This window comes from Dermacentor variabilis, chromosome 7 (genome assembly GCF_050947875.1).
Source record: "Dermacentor variabilis isolate Ectoservices chromosome 7, ASM5094787v1, whole genome shotgun sequence".
NCBI lineage: Eukaryota > Metazoa > Arthropoda > Arachnida > Ixodida > Ixodidae > Dermacentor > Dermacentor variabilis.
Window position 1 is genome coordinate 15,401,269 of NC_134574.1, and position 22,639 is coordinate 15,423,907.

Sequence of the window (22,639 nt, forward strand, 5' to 3'; positions counted from 1 at the left end):
TTAGTTGCAGCATCTTGCTGACCACGTTAATTCTAGTCCTCGCTGTTCCCAGCAGTCCCAGCCCCTTGGCCTCTCTGGATGTGTCGCTACACAAATGGAGTGTTCTTACTTTCTATCAATGGCTTGCGTTGCCTCAAAGTACGAGCTTGGTGGCATATCATCTATGGTCTACAGGATTGTCGGCCGACGACAATTTTGTAGATGTTATCACCCACGTATCTGCCGGACAATTCGTTGCCTGTCTCTGATGCCTGTGTCCTGGTTGTCGTCAATGATGTAGCAACGAGGCCTAGCAAATTAGGCCTATTGGCAGGTTTGGCCGCTGCTTCTGTCCTGTGCTTTGCTCAAGTAACGAGGCACTCCAGGGACTGTCTTACGTGGTGTTGCTGGTCTGCCTTCTAAGAGGGATTGTTGCAGGAGTCCCCAGAACTACCGTGGGAGGCTGCAGCAAGTTCAAGGAGTCCTGCTCAAATGTTGTCAAGGTAGACCGTCATGCCTCAGGATGCCAACATCACGGCCTCTGGAACCTAACACCCACTGCTCCCATCGCCAGTACAATGCTGGCGAGACAATCTGCTTCAGCCAGAACCGCGCAGACAATGCCAGCTCAGTGCTGCTTTTCGCCCGACCACGGCCCAGGTCACGTGCCTCGTGCCTCCGGAACTTTCTCCTCGTGCGCTCGTACCATTTCAAATGTTTTCCTCTCATCATCATCATTTGGCACCACATGTCTCTTACACATGACACTGCCTGCTTTGTATGCTACAGTTGCCACTTACAGGCCGCTTATGCTTATAACAGCTTATGCAACCGTAATCTTTACTGGGAAACACCTGCGGCGAACGCTATATGCAAAGGCGACGAGCTTTGTGGATTTTTGTTTCCCGGCACAGCCAGTGCCACCACTGCCACGGATGCGTGGAGGCAAGAGTCACCTGCTGGTTGCCGCCGCTTACGATATTTACGGGTTATTCCGAATCAAGCCTAGTATGGTAGTAGGTTAGAGCCGTTGCTTCGTTGGGTGCTGCCATATTTTTCGATGCAAAGCTTTTGGGACAGCTTTTGGGGCTCCTGCTAAATTAGTGAAATAGCGTGCCCGACTCAAAACCCAAACGCAGTTTGCATCTTGCGCATCCGCAGTAGCTTCGAAGGTTACTTTTTTGGCGCCCCAAAAAATTCAGGGCCCCTATTCTAAAACTTTTTCATCAGCAACATTATCTGTGGTGGATGGTCCCCTAAGCTATGCAAGGCTTCGGCCTCCTTAATTTTTATATGTTTTTTTTCACTTGCTGCTTGATTGAGCCCCTTTCTCATAAACAAATATCAGACAACTACGCAGTTTAGTCCCGTGTAATGCTTGGTAGCCAGTTTGTGGCATGATGCTGCCTTTAGTACATAAGCTGCTTACGATATTTGAATGCATGCATAATGTGCTAAGCATACACTAGCCAACTTAATTTGACAGCATGATTGAAGTTGTACAGCGACTGACAGCTACAGAATACAGAAGCTCTCCAAAATATCATTCCTTGGAAACGTCAGTTGGCACTTCCACTTCAGTACTGCCTGTCCTTGGCACATCACAGGCATCCCATGCATATGGGAGAACCCACTTTCTTGTCCCACTGCCTGCAAGATAGTACACAAGGTGACTATTGCTGCGTTGCCCTGTGTAGTCAGCATATGTTCCACGGCCACTTCTGCTGCATTCAGTGAACTGTGGCATTAGACCCTCCTGTCGAGCCCCATTTCGCTGCAGGACCTCCTCTGCAGTGCCCACACACAATGAAATTGTCCTGTAGAACACTGCCAGCCCAGGATAGCATGCTCCCGACTGGCAAATTGATCCGACTGGCATGTTGGCACGCTGTAAAGGTACACTTTTTCTGGGAATGATATCGTACCTCAAACTGCATTGAGGCAGGCACAAAACACCATCGCTGAGCTTTCTTTTTTCTTTTTTGACGACATCCTTAATAATTAGGGCGTGCTAACACAAGGCAGCTTTGCAAAACTATGCGGAACGATAACCTATGAATGTGTCGCAGTGAGATTATCGCCTCTAGAGCCGGTGAGAAGAAGATGGCTCACATTCAAGCAGCACGAGGGATGAACATGATGGCGCGCTCGACCTGAGCGGCGACAATATCAGCCACTCCCAAGATCCCATGGTACCATGGCTGGCTGGCCTAAATAAACCAATTCTGAGAAGCGGCTATCTCTTATCACCACCTCTCACGAATTGGTGACACTGGACGACCGAGCCCACGATGCCGGTATCAATGCACCGACTATACCAAGGCGAGAGTGATGTGGCCTCGCGCGGTCTGGCAGATGTCCCGCAGTTGTAGGGTGTCCGAGAATTCCACATCGACATGCTGGACATTTGGTTCATCCAGCTGGGCAGCCACTTCCGGATCAACAAGGTTCCAGGCTCCGGCTGCGTTTCAGGCTCTGACTGCCAGCCCCTGGCCCCGACTTCTGTGAGGACTTGCGAGCAGCTGTTCTTGCTCACTAAGCCCCCCTCGAGCACTCTGTCACAACAGCTCTCACCATTTGAACTGTCACGTCATTCCGCGTCTCATCATCCCACATCGCTTGCGTGCACCCATGCCAATTATCAGCACGCGCCGGCCCCAGCATCAAACCTCTACTCTGTCCGTAAGCCTCTTCCCCATCTCGAAGGCAGCTGCACGATGACTTTTTCCAAGGAATTCACTCTGCCAAAAGCAAGCACATCTACTCTACGGCCCACTGCTCTCCTTCCTTGGACGTTTCTGCAAACTGTTCGCTCTCCATTCGGGGGCACATCACTCATCACCGATTCAGAGGTTCTGTTCTCCCACCGGCTCCACTAGGCGCAAATTTCCCTCGCACAGGCCCGGCGTCGCCACAAGCACAACCTTAGCGATGCCTTCAGCGACCATCGCAAACCTGATGCTATCAGCATTTGAGATTTCACCACAAGTAGCAGCAGGCGAGCCTCCGATGTTAAGTGCTGGCACCTTCCGCGGATGCATGGCGTACCAAAGTTCTGCAGCAGCAGCTCTGCCATCTCGTTTCTTCAGCTCAAGAATTACTTCTGTGTCAACAACGTGAGTGACCAACACTTGCGCTATCTCAACGAAAGTCCTGAGCTGCCAGACGGTCTACTTTTGAAGTTCCGACCTCTACCAGGCGCAGGCATCTATGAGAACCTGTGGTAGGTTGTGATTTCGCACAATGGCATCACTGTTGCTGTACCTCGCTCACAACCTATGCTGCTGGTGTGGCATGACACATCTCTCTTGGATTGTGTGAACCCGACACTACCAATGACGACAGAATATGCTTTCCATACCCCTCTGACAAAAGCCTTGGCAAATTACGCATCAAATGAGTAGTGGCCAGACTGACCCCACCATCTCAAGACCAAGGTCTTGATGGTCGTCGCAATACGCCACCCTGCATAATTGTACCTGCAGCTGAAATGGTGACGCAGCCATAGACGCCGACAAGTGGTATGGAGGGCTTGAGCCCTAGCTCCCCCTCTCCCTCCGGAGATTAGCGATGGGGTCAGGGGCATCATGTCTTCTTTTGTATGGTTTTGGACAAATTGACTGAAGAACTACAGTTACCTAAAAGTTGAAAGAACAGCACAGGCTTCAATTGCCATGGCTACATAGATTTGCCTTGCACCAAGAAAGGAGAAGAATGACAACACCAAAAGCTTTAGTTCCAGTTCACCATCAGGGATTCTAAGTGGAAACGGCAGCTCTCCGAAAGTCTACTGTTACCAAGTCTGTGCGAAATCATACGAATGGCCACTTGATAAGTGAAGATGTTTCTTTCATGTAAATTCTCTTTTAAGACTTTGAACTCTTTATTGAAACATCAACTATGAACTTAACTGTAAGAATAAGCCCAGCAGAATCTACACATCATCTTTACAAATATAAGCAAAATGTTTACAGGAACATGAACGGACTCTGAGCTCCATAATAAAATACACAGCATTAAACCCATCTCGAGTGAATGGCGGAGTTCCAGACACTGGGAATAGTTCCATGAGGTGGTCTTGTGCAATCCGGGAATTGGCCACACACACACACTTAACCCGCAGCCACTTCTTAAGAAAGGGGGACCCACCGATCTGTGAAGAGTGCTTGGGCAGCTTATCATCGATACATTCTGGTGAGTTTTTGCCACAGTCTTTACGGGAAGCCTTCCTTTCTCACTTGGGTCTCGTTTGCCACTGTGGCAATGCAGCCTGTTGCGAAGCAGTTCCGGCACTTCTTCCAACACCAACTATAGGAATCACAACCGTCGCGGGACAAAAAATGGAGTGCGTCATTGACATCCGGAATCAATGTGGCCATCAAAACTGCAAACTCAACAAGCGACAGCTGCATATTCCATCAATGATCGAGGTTGCTCCTCTTCTGCTCACTGAAAGGTATGCGAACATTGTTGCTGGAAGTTACCTGTAAGGCCACTAGGGATTGGATGTTTACAGTGTGGCTGTCAGAGAAAGATGAAAATTTTTGCGAATGAACTCGATGGCCTGTGTGCCCGCGAGCACGTCCCAGAACATGGCCCAGGCCCTCCTCTCTCAGTGCACTTGACAATAGAGTGCACGCAAAGACAGACGGTTCGAGAAGGCTCTGTGGAGGACGCAAGGGGGCGAGAGAAGCAACTTAGCGCTCGCTGCAGTGCCTACTCTCTTTCTCAGTGCTGCCATCCATTGCTAGAATTTTCGGGCCACGTTATATAAAAGCCTGCTAGGTGTGCTGCATGTTGCTATTTGGTTTCTAGGTTAGACTTCAAAGCAGCAAAGTAGACAACCTTGGCTTATGGGAAGTCGTCAGGTGTGAGCTTTGAGCTGAAATGTTAAGTCTTGCATCAGCTTTCGTAGCCGAGTGCGAAGCTTTTGTTACTTTGGTGTTTGTATTACTGTACTGTACTGCTTTTGAAGTGCTATACAAATCAAGTTCTTCCATTTCTCTGTGTGTTGTCCGTCCATCGTCTGCAAGTCTGTCGGTGACATGTACGAAATGAAGAAAGAAAAATCTTGAACTTAACTCGACCTATTTGTTCTTTGTACGTACAGACTGTAACACTGTTAGCACAAACAAACGATTGGCATGCTTTGTTGTTTTTACAGTGAAGCTGCTTACCTCTGGCCACTGTATGAACGAGCCGTGTGTGCGCTCTCCTTGGGGGTGAGGGGAGGGGGGCAGGGTGTATTCGGGCTGGCTAACGTCTGCTTAGTGAAAAAAAATGCCTTGCGGCAAAGCCAACTTTATCGCGAATGCTCTGTGGAAAACGTAACTTTTTTGAAATCAAAACTATCCCCAATAAGACAATTGGCCGCTAAGATGAGTATCATTACGCCAAGCTTCCTTTACTTTTCATGATAGGATAGTTCACAGTGAAGTTGTAAAAGTTGTGGAATTCTCATCTGCTGTCAATACATTTATTTATTATTTATTTATTTGTTTATACATACTGCAGCCCCTGGTGGGGCTATAGCAGGATGGATAATACACTATAATACAAGAAAGAAATACAATAGGCAACAAAGAAAGAAAGTTTAGGCGCAATGTTGAGGGAGCACAGACAAGAATTCATTTAATGGGAGAGAACGGTTGGTTCCTGGTAGCGAATTCCATGTTTCAATTGTTTTAGGGAAAAAGCTATACTGAAAAGTATTAGTGCGTGCAAAAAATGGTGTAATGTTAAGCGCGTGATGTCTCCTACTAGAACAAATTCTTGCAAAGGTGATATATTCATTACTGGAGAGGCGACAAGATGAATGAATAATGCCACGAAAAAATTTTAAAGAATTAGCGTGTCGCTGCTTGGCGAGAGGTGTTAGGTTGAGTGAGGACATGACTGACGATGGTGAGAACTGGTGGTCATAACGTCGGTAGACAAATCTAATGACTTTCCTTTGGATGGCCTCAACTCTGTCTATTTCGTACTGCTTGTAGGGATTCCAAACGATACTACCATACTCAAGTATAGGGCGAACAATAGTTTTATATAACAGTAATTTAGTGTCGTGCAGAGAATTAGACAGGATACGACGTAAATAACCGAGTTTTTGTAGAGCTTTAGTCGTAATGGAATCAATGTGCTTTGACCAGGACAGGTTAATGGTGAACGTGAGACCAAGATATTTATATTCAGAAACGCGTTGACTTAAATTAACATTAAATTTGTAGCTGAAAAAGAACGGCCTAGCTTTATTAGAGAAGGACATAACGACAGTCTTACGGAAGTTAATATTCATTTGCCATGTTTCACACCATTTGGAAAATCTGATGAATGATTCAGTAAGGCGAACATGCTCAAAGGGAGATAAAATGATGTCATACAATACGCAATCGTCTGCATACATTCGGATTTTAGATGATATCTCGCTAGGTAAATCATTAATATATAGTAAGAAAAGTAGAGGACCGAGGACCGATCCTTGAGGGACACCTGATGACACATCCACCACCGAGGAATTGATCGAGTTAAAGCTTACGAATTGAGAGCGGTGAGACAAAAAGTTTTCTATCCAGTTCACTAATTGAGGGTTGATACATGGGCTTCTACGGGAGGGCAATGGACAGCCCCCTGTTTGTCTGCTAGGATAAAACTCTAGTCCACCCAAGTTTCGTTAAGCTGATTATTAAGGAGCATGTGCAATCACAAATTTGCAAATAAACTTGTTTTGTTTGGTGCACTTCCTTGGAGTGTGCTTTAAGGCCCAAACATGGTCAATCCACCCGCCCGTTCTGCCCTCGTTCACTTACGTGAGCGTGGCTCTCTAGTGGAGAGGGACGAGCGGTCGCAACTTTCCCGTCCGCACGCCTGCTCATCTCTCACTGGCTGGTCTGGGGCGGACGGTGTCGGATGATGTCACAGCAAACATGGCGCTTGCTCGAAGCGAAGTGAAGCGGGGACGCAAGTCCTAAGCTATAGCCGCATCAGAAGCAGTCTATTTTTCTCCTCCTTATTATTTTTGCTAGAGTTATCTGGCACTCATGGAGATAGTCACCGAAGGCAGCAAGCCGGTGCCCCCTTCCAGGCCTCGTCTGTGCGTGCAATTGCCAAAAGAAACAGACGGAGTGCAGGAAGTGTGTTGTGTTTACGAGAGCGTCGGCAGAAATACTTGAAGCCGCCGACTTCGTGATATTGACACCTGTACTTATCTTTATCTAGCGACCACGTTTCGCTGCCTAACAAATGTTATCGCACAGAGCAGGACGCGCCTGCATGTAAAAGAAATTTCTAGGATGTTATCGATGGTTCCGTCCACTGTCTTTCACCGCAACTTGTGTAATCTGATTGCGTGTATGCACGACGCGAATAGTGTAGAACTTTGGGGAAGACACGTGGGTCCCAGCGGTTAATCTGGAACATTCGATGACTGATCTATATAAGCCGACGCGCTTTACCCGCTGATCAGATTTTCGACGATCACCGACTGTGTTCGCCGCTATCGTTGTGCTATAAGTGTAGCCTGTTTTTGTGGGCACAGGTTCACCCAATAAAAGTTGGTTTTGTCTTTCACAGTATTTCTACTGTGTTCTTCAACGTCACCACCACGTGACATCTAGTGGAGGTGCTTTTCGTTCATGTACCGGATGCCCCTGACAAGCCGTGATCCAAGCCCGGACCGCAAAGAGAACACCAACGTCGCCAAGAACCAGCAAGGTAGCCGCAGGCTGCAAGGACTGCCCCCGGAGCGCGGACTTTTGCCTGAGACGACCAAGAAGATCGCCACCAAGTCCACCCCAATGGCAGCCCCGGCGTCCCCCATCGTGCTGCAGCAGCCCAGGGAGCCTCCGACGTTCCGCGGTTCAACGTTCGAGGACCCGGAAAGTTGGCTTGAGACATACGAGAGGGTCGCTGCTTTTAACAACTGGAACAGCGATGACAAACTGCGACATGTCTTCTTCGCATTGGAAGACGCTGCCAGGACGTGGTTCGAGAACCGAGAAGCCACCTTAACGACCTGGGAGCTGTTCCGAAGCGGCTTCCTGCAGACATTCGCAAGCGTCGTACGCTGAGAACGAGCTCAAGCGCTGTTAGAAACCCGGGTGCAGCTACCTAATGAAACAACCGTGATCTTTACAGAAGAAATGAGCCGCCTATTCCGCCACGCCGACCCGGAAATGTCCAAAGAGAAGAAAGTCCGTCTACTGATGCGTGGTGTAAAGGAGGAACTTTTCGCCGGAATGGTACGAAGCCCACCGAAGACCGTCGACGAGTTTCTTCACGAGGCCACTAGCATCGAGAACACTGGAAATGCGGAACCGGCAATTCAACCGCCACACGAACTCGACAAACTACGCCGGAGTTGCGTCACTGACCACCGACGACCTGCGCGAGACTATCCGAGTGGTCATACGGGAGGAACTACAGAAGCTGTTGCCTTCATCGCAGCCTCAAGTGGCTTTGATTGCCGACGCCGTACGTGAGGAGCTCCAGCAACAACTCGGAGTACGCCCTGCATCACCACAGCCTCAACCGCACCTAACCGCCGATGTCGCCCGTTACGTCAGGACATGCCGAGAGTGTCAGCGACGCAAAACACCACCGACAAGGCCAGCGGGATTGCTGCAGCCGATCAAGCCTCCTTACCGACCTTTTTAGCAGATCGGGATGGACTTGCTGGGACCGTTTCCGACATCAACTTCCGGAAAAAAGTGGATCGTCGTGGCGACAGACTATCTCACCCGCTTCGCTGAAACTAAAGCTCTACCGAAAGGCAGCGCAGCCGAAGTGGCGAAATTTTTCGTCGAGAACATCCTGCTGCGACATGGTGCTCCAGAAGTCCTCATCAGCGACAGAGGAACGGCCTTTACAGCGGAGCTCACCCAAGCCACTCTGAAATACAGTCAGACAAGGCACAGGAGGACAACGGCCTACCACCCGCAGACGAATGGTCTTACGGAGCGGCTAGCCGACATGCTAGCGATGTACGTCGACGTCGAACACAAGACATGGGATGCCATCCTGCCGTACGCAACATTCGCTTACAACACGGCGGTGCAAGAAACAACAGAGATCACGCCATTTAAGCTGGTCTACGGCAGGAACCCGACAACGACGCTCGACGCCATGCTGCCGCACGTCACTGACGAGGAAAATCTTGACGTGGCTACCTATCTTCTGCGCGCTGAAGAAGCCCGACAGCTCGCCCACCTGCGGATCAAGAACCAGCAGAGGACCGACAGCCGACACTACAACCTCCGACGACGCTTCGTCGAGTACCAGCCCGGCGACCGTGTTTGGGTATGGACCCCGATACGCCGACGAGGACTCAGTGAGAAACTACTCCGACGCTATTTCGGACCCTACAAGGTCATCCGACGTATTGGCGCTCTGGACTATGAGGTCGTGCCAGACAGCTTTTCGAATTCACAGCGGCGCCGCGCACGATCTGAAGTGGCCCACGTGGTGCGCCTTAAACCCTTTTACGGACCCTGATGAACTTCCTTATTTTTGTTGTTTTCTTTGCTATTGTTTATTACTTTCGTTTGTTTGCAGCATCGGGTCGATGTTTTTAAGAGGGGGGTAATGACACCTGTACTTATCTTTATCTAGCGACCACGTTTCGCTGCCTAACAAATGTTATCGCACAGCGCAGGATGCGCCTGCATGTAAAAGAACTTTCTGGAATGTTATCGATGGTTCCGTCCACTGTCTTTCCCCGCAACTTGTGTAATCTGATTGCATGTATGCGCGACGCGAATAGTGTAGAACTTTGTGGAAGACACGTGGGTCCCAGTGGTTAATCTGGAACATTCGATGACTGATCTATAAAAGCCGACGCGCTTGACCCGCTGATCAGATTTTTGACGATCGCCAACCGTGTTCGCCGCTATCGTTGTGCTATAAGTGTAGCTTGTTTTTGTGGCCACAGGTTCACCCAATAAAAGTTGGTTTTCTCTTTCACAGTGTTTCTACTGTGTTCTTCAACGTCACCACCATGTGAAAATATTTTATTCTATGCTACGCGTGCGCGTCGCAAACGAGAAGTCCATCACATAAACGTGCATTCTGAGCAGGACACATGTTCAGTGCATGGTGAAATAAGTAGTGTCCGATTGGCGCACCCAGCAAACACGATTGGTATCTGTTCTGTGTATGCGGTTTGTTGCCGCGAAGTGGAGAACGCCAGCCCTTCACAACTTTCCAAAGTGATGGCAGCTGTTCCGTAGGAATGCGATCAGTAGCGATAAGTTTTTATTGCCTCGTTATCGCTGCCATTCAGCGTGCGAGCTGTTTTGCCGGCTGCGATGTGTCGACGTGACCGCAATGTTCGAGCTGTGTTCTTGCTGCTACGAAATGTGTTCGCGAGCTCATGATATATATGTGCGGTATTGCAGCATTGCTGGGTCTAGAAGTGCTCGTTCTATGCGATGTGCGTATGCTCAGAAGTGAACTGTGCAGAAGTGTTGCCGATCGCGTTTTGATATTTAGCACCCATACATATAAGCCCTATCACACCGGCCTTTTCTGCTTCGTGCATGTATCATTTGTTTCAGAAGTTGTTACTGCACTTTTGAAAATGGTTCTATTGTGGGGGAGTTTAGGGAAGATCATAATAGTTGTGTGCGTCAAGACATACAGCCTTGTCCTGAAATGTGGACATGCCTGACAGCACTGATGTCATGAATGAAAATTTCGGGCAGCATTGCTTTTTATCATGTCGACACTGGTGTGAATAGCAAGTTTTAGATTTCACAGAATAAATTGCTTTATATTTTGTGATGCAAGCGGCTTACATATACCCAAAAATCCCAACTGCTTGTTTTTGGCTAGCGACTAAGCACAGAGTCTGTTTGAGATGACACCAGTGGCATGGTAGATGAACACATTATAGGTAAGAACTGGATATTTCCCTCTTATTAAGTAAAATTTTACATTTGCTGACAAAAAGCAATAGGAATGTAAAAATGAACACATAAGACAAGTAATAAGTAACAAGTAAGCGTCACAGGTATGGTGATATACGATATTCAACTAGCAGCCAGTAGAAATGCGTGAATCAAATTTTGCCTAGAATTCTTCCTCACTGGCTAGCTATGGTCACGTTACTAATGCAGGCAGAATTGGGTAAGCGAAAGTTTGCTGTTAATTTGTATAGCCACCCTATTTGATTATCTGGTTCGTGTCACCTGTTGTGGCATGAGCCTTCAGTCTAAAGAATAGCACAAGTACCAGCATTATGTGCCTGATAAGTGCAGTACTTTCTATCTTCGGGTTCATTCTGCTGACAATCATTAGCAAATGTGCATTAAACTGACTTGAGCCTGCAAAGTATGCCCATGAAATGTTTTTCCGGTGCACTTTCATATATCTGTAAGCTTACTGCTACCTATCATTCGTGGGTGTAGGATGTTGGACGCTATAAGTGGCTATCTCACTGATCTTTGTTTTGCACAGGCCGCGGTTCCACTCATTAAATGAGCCATTTTCAGCTGCACTGCCAGACTATGAAAAAGGGGTGCCTCTTGTCATTCTTTAGCATGTTCATGGCCACACTGCATTGCCTCTGAAAATTAAGATGCTATCACAATGTAAAACGTGCCTATTGGCTGTCATGAGTATATCCTGAACACAAATTTTCACAATTATGTCAACATTAGTTATGTGGTCGAAGCCAGCCAATGAGGATGAACTGCTGGCAAAATTTTCTTGTGACTCTGCTGGCAGAGTGTCTGCTCCGTATATTATGTTAGCCACACTGTTTTGTCGGTGGGCTACATTGATCTTTTTTGACACAAATTTATACCCAGCCAGATAAGATATAGTCAAACCATCAATTTTAGGCCCATACACATAGTCACTTCTTTATTTTATCATATTCTGGAAATGACACCCATGTCTAGCTTAGATTGGCAAAATCAGCTTAACTTATGCACAGAGTTGAGTTGCTCCATGTGTGAAAAAAAAAATTACTTTGTAGCCAATAGGAATTAGACTAGTATGAAAAAATTATTTGTCTTTATCTTGTATAAGTTGTGCTGTTCATTTGATGCATACAGTAACATGTAAACACAAATGTATGTGTACTTTGCATTTACGTGCATGTGTGTGAATAAAACAGGACAACTTCTAATATCAAGGCATGTTGCACCAACTATACCGCATCAAAGATGGTGAATGGGGTATTCAGCAGGTCTTATTTAAATTTTATCACATAATGCACTTACAACATTTCATACCTGTATGTAAACCAATTTATGGACTGCATCCGCTGCATGCTAGAGTGCATATTTTAGACCAATTATTTACCTGAGGCAGCAGCTTTTTATTTACCTTTTGCTATCGCTCATTAGAGGGATCTTGTTGATTATGCCATCCAAACAACTCGTATAGAGGTTTGTGTTTAGTATACCAGCAGTGAAATACTGAATGCAGCTGCACTTCTTTGTATACTAGTGAGATGAATTCCACTGCTCATCGTTCTGTAACATGTTGTTCTTCAGTCATACACAGTGAATGTATTTAGCGTCATGAGTTCTAGGCTCATTTTCACTTGGGCCTTTCAATGAAATGAAATCTGCCTCTTCAACCATCAGTTTAGTGGAAAGCCACCACTGAACCAATAGCTCAAAGACCTATTCCTGCATGCTTTTCACCAATCAGGTAGTGTGCGGAAACTATATGCGATACATTGCTTCAGCTACACTAATAGTCACACAGCTGAACCTGCCACATGTAGTTAAATCATTGATATAAACAGAGGAAGATATTGCACATATGCAACAGTTACTCATCCCTTGAAATGTGACTGACCCAAGCCTTCGCGAGCATATCGGTCACAACCATCCGGCAGCACATTGTGCTATCACAAGTGAAAACAAGTAGAATAGTGCCACCATCTCAGCTAGTTTGTCGTGATTACCTTGTCTGCAAGTTTCTTGTTTATATTGGATAGGCTTCCTCCTTTATGAATTAACAGCTTTCACAACATTTACTGCGCTAATGAAGGCACAGCACAGATACCAGTACTGAAGGAGGCGTATACAAGTAGGGCAGAGAACTTATGGGTAAGTTCAAAAATATACAGGTAAAACTATGTCAAAAAAACTATTTTCACATTAGAAGATATACCATCGGCATTTAATGAACATTCAGAACATGCAATACGTGCCCTGTGTGCAAGATTGAGACCTGTGATGCCAAAAACCCATTTGCCTTTTGAGTACTGACATAAAGAAAAATTCCACATTGTACTTCTATGTCGGAGGGTAGAATATCAGAGAGGTGCAAAATGGATTTTGTATGTAGTAGTCCACTATGAATGTGCTATACAAGTTGTGCCAAACATAGCTGTCTGTGTGCAAGGCATTGGACAAGGTTCCATATGTATGTCTGACGCATTAAAAATCTTTTCCATTGAACATTCTGAGCTCTAAATGTGAAATGCATGCTGTTTTCAGCTACAAAAAGCACATATTCATATTTCATCTGCACCACAAAGAGCTGATGTGACAAAAAAATGTGTACACCTTAGTGTTATGCTGCTTTTCGTGGTGTCTCGGTTTACTTCATACAGTTTTGAATTAAGAGAGTGCTTCACATGTTCATAGCTAAAAACCACAGAAAACTAACTACTTGCACTGTGACTGCAAGATCACAATGCGAGGATTTGTGTGGTATCCTTCCTGTTCATCAATGTGTCCTTGCACTATACATGTAAAATGTCACACCTGCAAAGCTGAGCATGCATCCTTACATTTCAAATGCTTTTTTGAATGCTCGGCAGTTATACTTATAAGCACATTGTGACAGCAAATCTATACCACCTTAATTTAAGTGCTATGTAAAGGGTTGTTTGTGCATAGCCAAGCTGTTATAGCATGCCTGCAGGAATACAGCACAGTGGCACCATATAGTCCAAGCGTAAACAGTGAACTAGTAAACAAAGTGGCTCATAATACTGCTACAGAACAGTGTTTACAATGACGAAGAGGCGAGCAGTGAGAAGACGATGGCGATGATTAGAGGCTAGCGCGGGCTGTGGCCTCTTGGCCAAGTGCGGTGCATTCTCTTGTAAATATACTTGTATATAGCTTTTCATCTGTGTCTTCCTACGTAACTTATCTGGTGAAGGTGGATGTTCCCTGTACCTCGTCACACAGCTTCGCAGTGGACGGTACGTCGAGACTTCCTTCATGGCTCCCGGTGACAACAACTCAACTCCGCCGGCTCCGACACCTGCTGCCACTTCGACAACCTACATCACTCTACCCGCTCCCTGTGATCCTGGCGTATTCTCGGGCAAAGATGGGGAAGACGTCGATGACTGGATCAGCCTGTACGAACACGTCAGGCGCAATAACCAGTGGGACCCTACTATCATGCTCACCAACATAGTCTTTTAACTCGCTTGCACACCTCGAGTTTGGTTTCGGACGCACAAAGATGAGCTCAACAGTTGGGATTCACTTAAGCAAAAGCTCCGAGACTTGTTCAGCAACCGATACGGTCACCAACTTGCCGCGCAGAAGGCGTTATCCGGCCGCGTGCAGACGTCAACGGAGCCTTACATCACGTACATTCAGGACGTCTTGGCTTTGTGCCGCAAAGTTGACGCACACATGACTGAGTCCGACAAGGTCTCCCACATCCTCAAGGGCATTGCTGATGATGCCTTCACAACTTGCTCGTTTTCAACAACATGGCGACGGTGGATGCAGTTATAAAAGAGTGCCGCCGCCTGGAACTCGCTAAAAGGCAACGTATTGACCAGCAGTTAGTCCGTCTGCCCAACACCCCAGCGACATCTTCCTCTGCCGACGCTCCTCGTCCCAATAACACTGCCGATGTTACCCGGATCATCTGGCGTGAGATCGAGGCCACCTATCCGGCTGCCTTCGACTCCAGCCCCTCCAACGCACCTGCAGTCACGGTTTCCCTGATCCAGGCAGTTGTCCGTCAGGAATTCGGAAACATGGGTCTTCACACCATCTGCTCAGCCCATCAGCCTGATAACCACCTGGCTTCATCAATTCCGCCCAGTCCGGCATCTTATTACCCACCACGTTTCCGCAACCCATCTGAACGGCACACTGCTGACGACAAGCGCATTCGTTTTCACTGCCGTCGAATCTGGCACAATTCTCGGCACTGTCACAGTTGCTGGAGTTCCCCGACCCGATCTGCTTATACTGACTACTCTCGCCCCTCAGGTGGCCCTTCTCGTCCCTATGTCGCATGCTCCGATAATGCCGCCACTGATTCTCCTGCGCCGAACCGCCCCCATTCTCGTTCGCCTTCGCCCCAACGATGACAATATTGCTCTCCGCAGCACCGTCGCTCTATCTCACCGACTCCCTTCGGATGCCACTCCTACCGGCAAACTAGACGATGCAGTGCCTCGAGGTGACACTGCATTGCTCCCTACGCCGCCAAATCCTCTACTGACGTTGCCTACTCCATCTGAACCTTCTTGATGTGCAAGTCGACGGTTTTCTGTACCTGCTCCTATAGACACTGGGGCGCATTGTCGGTAATGAGCGCTGACCTTCGCATCCGCCTCAAGAAAATAATTACACCTGCCACAACGCCTGTTGTCCGTGTCGCCGATGGCGGAACAGCCCCTGTAATTGGTATGTGTGCCGCCCGCGTCTCCTTCGCCAATTGCTCCACTATCGTGCTATTTGCAGTCATCGCCCACTGTCCCCAGGACATCATCCTCGGCTTAGAGTTCCTCTCTGCACATTGTGCTCTCATCAATTGTTCCGCCAGTACTCTCCACCTTGACCTGCCTGTTCTGGATCCTGCTGAACCACGCCCCAGTCACCTCAGTTCCGTCAACTTCGTTCGCTTGCCACCTTCGGCACTGACCTACGTTGACCTAGTGTCATCCCCACCAGTCCCCGACGGTCACAACATCGCGGCTCCTATGCAAGACGTCCTACTTACATACGGGATCACAGTACCTCATACAGTTTTATCTATTACGGCGAATTGTGTCCGCCTGCCAGTGGTCAATTTTGGCTTGACGACACAAGTGCTGCCGCACGGGATGTCTCTGGCCCAGCTTTGCTCATTCGAGGATCACTCAGTAGCATCTACTGCAGTAGACGACAATTCATTCGACCCTCCTCTACCACCGCAGTCGGCAACTTGTAGCATCGCCGACTTACAGAAAATGATTGCGCCCGACATGCTGTCCGAGCACGCTCGTGAGCTCTACCGCGTTCTGTTTTCCTACCCCGATATTTTCTACTTTAACGATCATCCTTTGGCCCAAACTACAGCTGTTAAACACCGCATTAATACCGGCGATGCCCCTCCTATTCATCACCGCCCGTATCGAGTGTCACCGGCTGAGTGTCAAGTTATTCACGCAGAAGTTCGCAAAATGCTTGCCAAGAACAATATTGAACTGTCATGTAGTCCATGGGCGTCAGCTGTTGTACTGGTCAAAAAGAAGGATGGCTCATGGCGATTTTGCGCGAATTATCGGGACCTTAACAGGGTTACCAAAAAGGACGTGTATCCCCTACCTCGGATTGATGATGCCCTTGACTGCCTTTAAGGTGCTCGCTACTTCTTCTCTATTGACCTTCGCTCCGGCTACTGGCAGATTGTTGTGGACGATCTCGACCGCGAGAAGACTGCTTTTGTAACACCAGATAGTCTTTATCAATTCAAAGTGATGCTGTTCGGTCTATGTAACGCTCCTGCCACTTTTGAACCCATGATGGACTCCCTTCTTCACGGTTTCAAATGTTCCACATGCCTGTGCTACTTGGGCGACGTTATAGTAATTTCCCCAACGTTCGCTATGCACCTCGAGTGCCTCTAGGCAGTCCTGGACGTTTTTCGTCGAGCCGGTCTGCAGCTCGACGCATCGAAGTGCCAATTCGGCCGTCGCCAGATTACCGTCCTTGGGCATCTCGTTGACGCGAACGGAGTGCAACCGGACCCAGCCAAAATCCATGCTGTTACGCACTTCCCTGTTCTGAAGTGTGTCAAGGATGTGTGCAGCTTCATCGGCCTTTGCTCGTACTTCTGCCTTTTCGTGAAAAATTTTGCGGCCATAGCACAACCACTAACTGAGCTTTTGAAAAAAGACACTCCTTTCCAGTGGGACAATAACGAGGCCTCTGCATTCTCGCATCTAATCGACCTTCTCACAACACCTCCCGTTCTGGCCCATTTAGATCCTTCTGCACCTACCGAAGTCCGTACTGATGCCAGCGGTCACGGAATTGGCCCAACCCCAGCGTGGCAACGACCGTGTTATTGCTTACGCCAGCAAGCTCCTCTCACCCGCGGGGGGCAACTATTCCATCAATGAGCGTGAGTGTCTGGCCCTAGTTATGCGGTTACGAAGTTCCACCCATACTTACATGGCCGACCCTTTTCCATTGTCGCAGACCATCACGTGCTTTGCTGGTTATGTTCACTGAAAGATCCTACAGGAAGACTTGGCCGTCGGGCCTTACGCCTTCAAGAATATTCGTATACTGTCACCTACAAATCTGGCCGACTACACAAGGGCGCTGACTGCCTGTCTCGCTACCCGGTAGACGAGCCTGACGACGCCGACAGTAGTGCCGCCGACGGCATTTTCTCTGTGTCTGCCTTCGCTAACATCGCCGATGAGCAGTACCGAGACTTATCCCTGCGAGCACTCATCGAGCGTCTGCGCTCTACACCTACCGACGCATCCGTTCGCCGATATGTCCTCCAGGGCGGCATTCTGTACCGAAGGAATTTCCTCCCTGATGGCCCTGATCTTCTTCTTGTCGTGCCAAAACATCTACGACATATTGTGCTCTTTGAGATGCATGACGCACCCACTGCAGGACATCTTGGGGTAACCCGCACGCACGACCGCGTCTGCTGCCGCTTCTACAGGCCTGGTCTCGCTCACTCCGTGCGACGCTATGTTGCTGCCTGTGATACCTGCCAGCGTCGGAAAACACCTCAGGTGCTACCTGCCGGTCATCTCCAGCCGATCACCGTCCCTGTGGAACCGTTCTTTCGTGTTGGATGAGACCTCCTCGGTCCCTTTCCCACGTCATCCTCAGGGAACAGATGGGCAGCCGTCGCAACTCATTACGCCACCCGATATGCTATTACGCGGGCTCTTCCTACCAGTTGCACCACTGACGTCGCGGACTTTCTCTTGCATGACATTATCTTACTTCATGGTGCCCCGTGACAGCTGCTTACTGACCGTGGTCGGAACTTCCTCTCAAAAGTTATCGCCGACATTGTGCGTTCCTGCTCCACTCAACACAAGCTGGCTACCTCATACCATTCTCAAACCAATGGCCTAACAGAGCGATTAAACCGTACTCTTACCGATATGCTCTCCAAGTACGTTTCCAAGGGCCACCACGACTGGGACATTGCCCTTCCTTACGTCACATTTGCGTACAATTCTTCCCGGCACGACTCCGCCGGATTTTCTCCATTTTATCTCCTGTATGGTCGCGAACCGACCTTGCCTCTTGACACGGCACTTCTTCCTGCTGCGACCTCAACAAGTGAGTATGCGCGCGACGCCATCGCCGTCGCCGACCATGCATGGCAGCTTGCCCGTGCTCGACTGACGGCCTCGCAAACCACTCAGCAGCGTTAGTGCAAAGCCTGCCACCGCGACGTATAGTTTTCGCCTAGTGCACTCATGCTCCTGTAGTCGCCCTCTCATCACGTCGGACTTTCAGAAAAACTCCTTTCGCAATACACAGGGCCCTACCACATGCTGCGCCAGGTGACGCCTGTGACGTATGAAATTGCTCCTGTGAGCTCAACCTCGTCTTCTACTCTGGCATCTAGTGATGTTGTGCACGTCAGTAGGCTCAAGGTCTACTAGACTGCTTCCAAGTCCAGCCTGTAGTCGCTCCAGGACGGCGCTTTTGCCGCCGAGGGTAGTGCTACGGAAGTGTTTACAATGGCGAAGAGGCGAGCAGTGAGAAGACGACGATGACGATTAGAGGCTAGCACGGGCTGTGGCCTCTTGGCCAAGTGCGGCGCATTCTCTTGTAAATATACTTGTATATTGTAAATATACTTGTATTATTGTATACTTGTATATATAGTTTTCGTCTGCGTGTTTCTACGTAACAATACTAAGCTGACCCATATGTAGGAACATTATGTTATCTAACCCACATGCAAAGTTGCTTTCAGTGTACTGAATAACCACAGCTTTGATTTACCAAGTTATATTACTGCACACACACAGCGCTGAAACAAAGTCTGTACAATGGTGAGCAATGCGCCAAGGAATGAAAGATTACTTGTGATGTGTGGATTTGAATAGTAGATGTGAATGCATACCCAATTCACCAGTATGCATGTTTTCTTCTGGAACAATTTTATATTTGACACAGAGGCTGAGCCACTACGGCCTATTGTCTGCAAATTTCTGTGCTCTCACAGTGCTAATGGGAATATCATTCATTTGGCTACCCAAATAGTGAATAGATAATGGAGCACAACAATCTTTCAGTTTTATGCAGAACACCTTGTGCATTATTCACAAAACTGAACCTAAGGAACTATTTGATGGTTTTTATGCAAATAAAGAAATGGCAATGAGTGTTTCCTCACTTCTTGTGCAGCCCTGTCTTTCGCCATGTGAGCCTTCATTTCAATGTCATGTGCATGTTAAAGCAGCTACTAATGAAGAAAGATAAACACAAAACCACTAACTACATCAACCTTTTCACACCACAAGAGGTCACTGAACTTGCTACTAAGTCATATGATAATCTCAGTTTACTTTCAAATAAGATACAGGTACTGGCCAGCTGTTTATGTTATGCTGTCTATTTTTCGTTTTCCTAAAATATAGCACTGTGCATCAGCTAACTAGGGTGTCACTGCATAAATACATAAACAACATGCAGCCCATGCTCAACTAACACAAATAAGCTGAGCAGAGCTTACAATAGTTCATGTATCATGTGCATCCTGTGTGAGCTTATTTTTTATATGTAGTGCAATCAAAATAGAACATGCATGTATGATGCTGACAGTATCAAACAGTCTCAAGTCGATCATCCTTGTTTGCTGCCATGGGCGAGAAAGGGAGCATGCCTGTCATGGTACTGCTTAATTGTGTGAACTTTGGTAATGTTTTGTAAATTGTTGAAATGCTACATTTGGTATGTCTAAGTATTAAGGTGGCAATAGATTGGCCACCTAGGCTGGCAAGAAAGAATGCAATTGTTTGATTTCACTCAAAATAAGCTCTCTTATAAGCAATATATATTGTTTGCTTTCAAATAAGTACTCCCCTTGGAAACATCTCATCAGTATATATCTGCGTAAGGTCACCACTCTAGATACATATTGCTTTTATTCCAGTCATAATGAATTGTACACACACTGCTTAACCTTCAATTCCTTGCTGCATGAAGTTAGCCACTTATGCACAACCTTTTTGCACACAGTGAGAACTTCATCACTGAGCACATCATTTAAGGTTATATTTTGTTTGGAAAGTTCACAAGCAGCAAGCATTAAATTTCTAATATGCCTGTGAGATGCCTCGTCTTTGGTGGCTTTATATATTGTGGTGAGTACTTGCGCCCATCTTTCCCAGCGCCGTTACGTCGAGAGCTGGCATAGACAGGGGAGAGGCGCACTATGCTCTCTCCCGATTCTCCCTCGCTCTCGCGACGCGCGCGCGCCCTTCCTCCCCGATTTGCGGGCAGGTAGCTGACGGGCGAGGAGGACATTCCCCTCGCCCAGGTAAAAAGGTACAAAACAGCGTGACAGGGGAAGACCCTCTCTCTCTGACGCCAGACCCCTAACCTGCCGGACTGGAGTACCTGCCGCAACCCGTGAGTGACCTCGTTTGCCAGACTATCCCGGGCAACGAGGCCAGCCTATTTATTACTATTGCAGAGAGGACGTCCCTCTGCCAGTGTTCCTTATTGCTGGTAGCAATAAACGTTCTTACAGTTGACGCCGCTGGTCGCCTTATTCGTTCGAACCCGACGTAGCTGCGATTCCTGCGCTATGGGTTGGGGTGTAACACAAAGCGACTGCGTGGGGCTAGATCCGGAGCTCGCCTTCAGCCCTAGCCGCACGCAGAGTGGAACCCCCACAATATGAAAAAAAAAAGGAAAAGGCATTTCATGCATCCAAGTGCTTTAAGCACTCTCTTAAAATTGGCAGAGTGGAAAAAAAAAGCATGAGCAAGCACATCAGCAAGCTGTATTCGGAGCCTCACACGCGTGCTCAGTGGTAAAGAGGTGTGTCTTGGCAACCTACACAGCTATATTACGCAACAGATGTGCGTGCATTTTGTATTCTTGCAAGCTGTCACTAGCACTACAGAAACTGCACCATCACGCCGAACACGGGAGTTTCTGACGAATCGCTTTCGGCGAGACTATCACTTTACAGAACGCAGCACGTTGGATAATTAGAGGGGATTTGTTCAACGAGCCAAGGCAGTGCGGACTGATAGTAATCGTCCGAGAATATGTCGCATGCTGCAAGGTGATGCGATTGCAATTCACCTGTAAAAGGTGGCGCAGATAAGACGACTGTGCAGTGTTTTGAAGAAGGATGATGGTGCCAATGCAACACATGCGGCTGCAGAACAGAATGTGGCAGCGTAGAGTCGCATTTTCACCAAGACGCCGAAACTTGAAATCACATCTGCAAAAATATGCCAGTGTCGTCTGCTGCAGCGCTTCCTCTGGAGGCAATGTCTGCTGTCAAGGGTAGTTGCCAACCTTGAACACCTTTGCTCTGCCGAATGGTTGCCAGCTGTCAACAGGCTGCATCGCCCAATAGGAGCGTGCATGCGGTCTGCTCCTGAGGATTGAGAGTGCCCCAAATTTTGTGACACCACCCGCCCTTTGGGCGTCTGCACGCGGGCAGACGAGGGCTGAACAGACGGGCGGATTGACCATGTTTGGGCCTTTAGTCACTCGTGTTTTTTTTCGTACACGCGTTTTGATGTCCAACCATATTCACGCCACGAATTGGGGGTGAATTTAGGAGCACCACGACAGCTTCGCTGGCATTCCACCTTCACAGAGTGGATTGGCCCCCAATTTTTTCTTTTAAACCCGGAGCAGACTTTTGGCACTCCATTCTTTGGTGGTCTTACTTTCCTGGTATTGTATTTAAGGAAACCGTGAAAAACAATGGACAGACATCTCATCAAGAAGAACAGACCTCCCAAAGAGAATGATGAAAGGACATGTAATCCACTTGGCATGGGACCTTCAACATCTGCTTCTGAAGCTACCGAGGTTTGTCTTAGCAGCAAAGGCTTTAACCTAACCAATGCCTAATTCTAACCACTGCCTCCTCTAACTCTAACCTAACCACTGTCATTTTAATCTTAGCACTGACAATCACTGTGGGCAATGCTACGATGGTGCTGCAAATAAGACAGGACAGCACAGTGGGCGGCGAGCCCTCATACAACAGGAGGAGTCATGAGCACTGTACGTACATTGTGTCTTGCACACATAACCTGGTGCTGCAGGACACGAGTCAGACAGTGAAAATGTGCTGCAATTTTTTGGGCATGATATCAGAAACAATAAACCTTGTTACGTGCTCCCCAAGTGCCTAGATACGCTCCAGGCATTCAGGAAGAAGATGAGAGTGTAAAGTTGCGGAAGTTTTGTCCCATGACGTGGACGCT

General features: G+C 47.9%; 1 protein-coding gene across 7 annotated transcripts in view; it reads right to left on the reverse strand.

The window, feature by feature from the left end:
• Positions 1–22,639, reverse strand: part of brun (trafficking protein particle complex subunit brun) — a 747,330-nt gene that overhangs the window by 419,890 nt on the left and 304,801 nt on the right. The window lies entirely within an intron of this gene.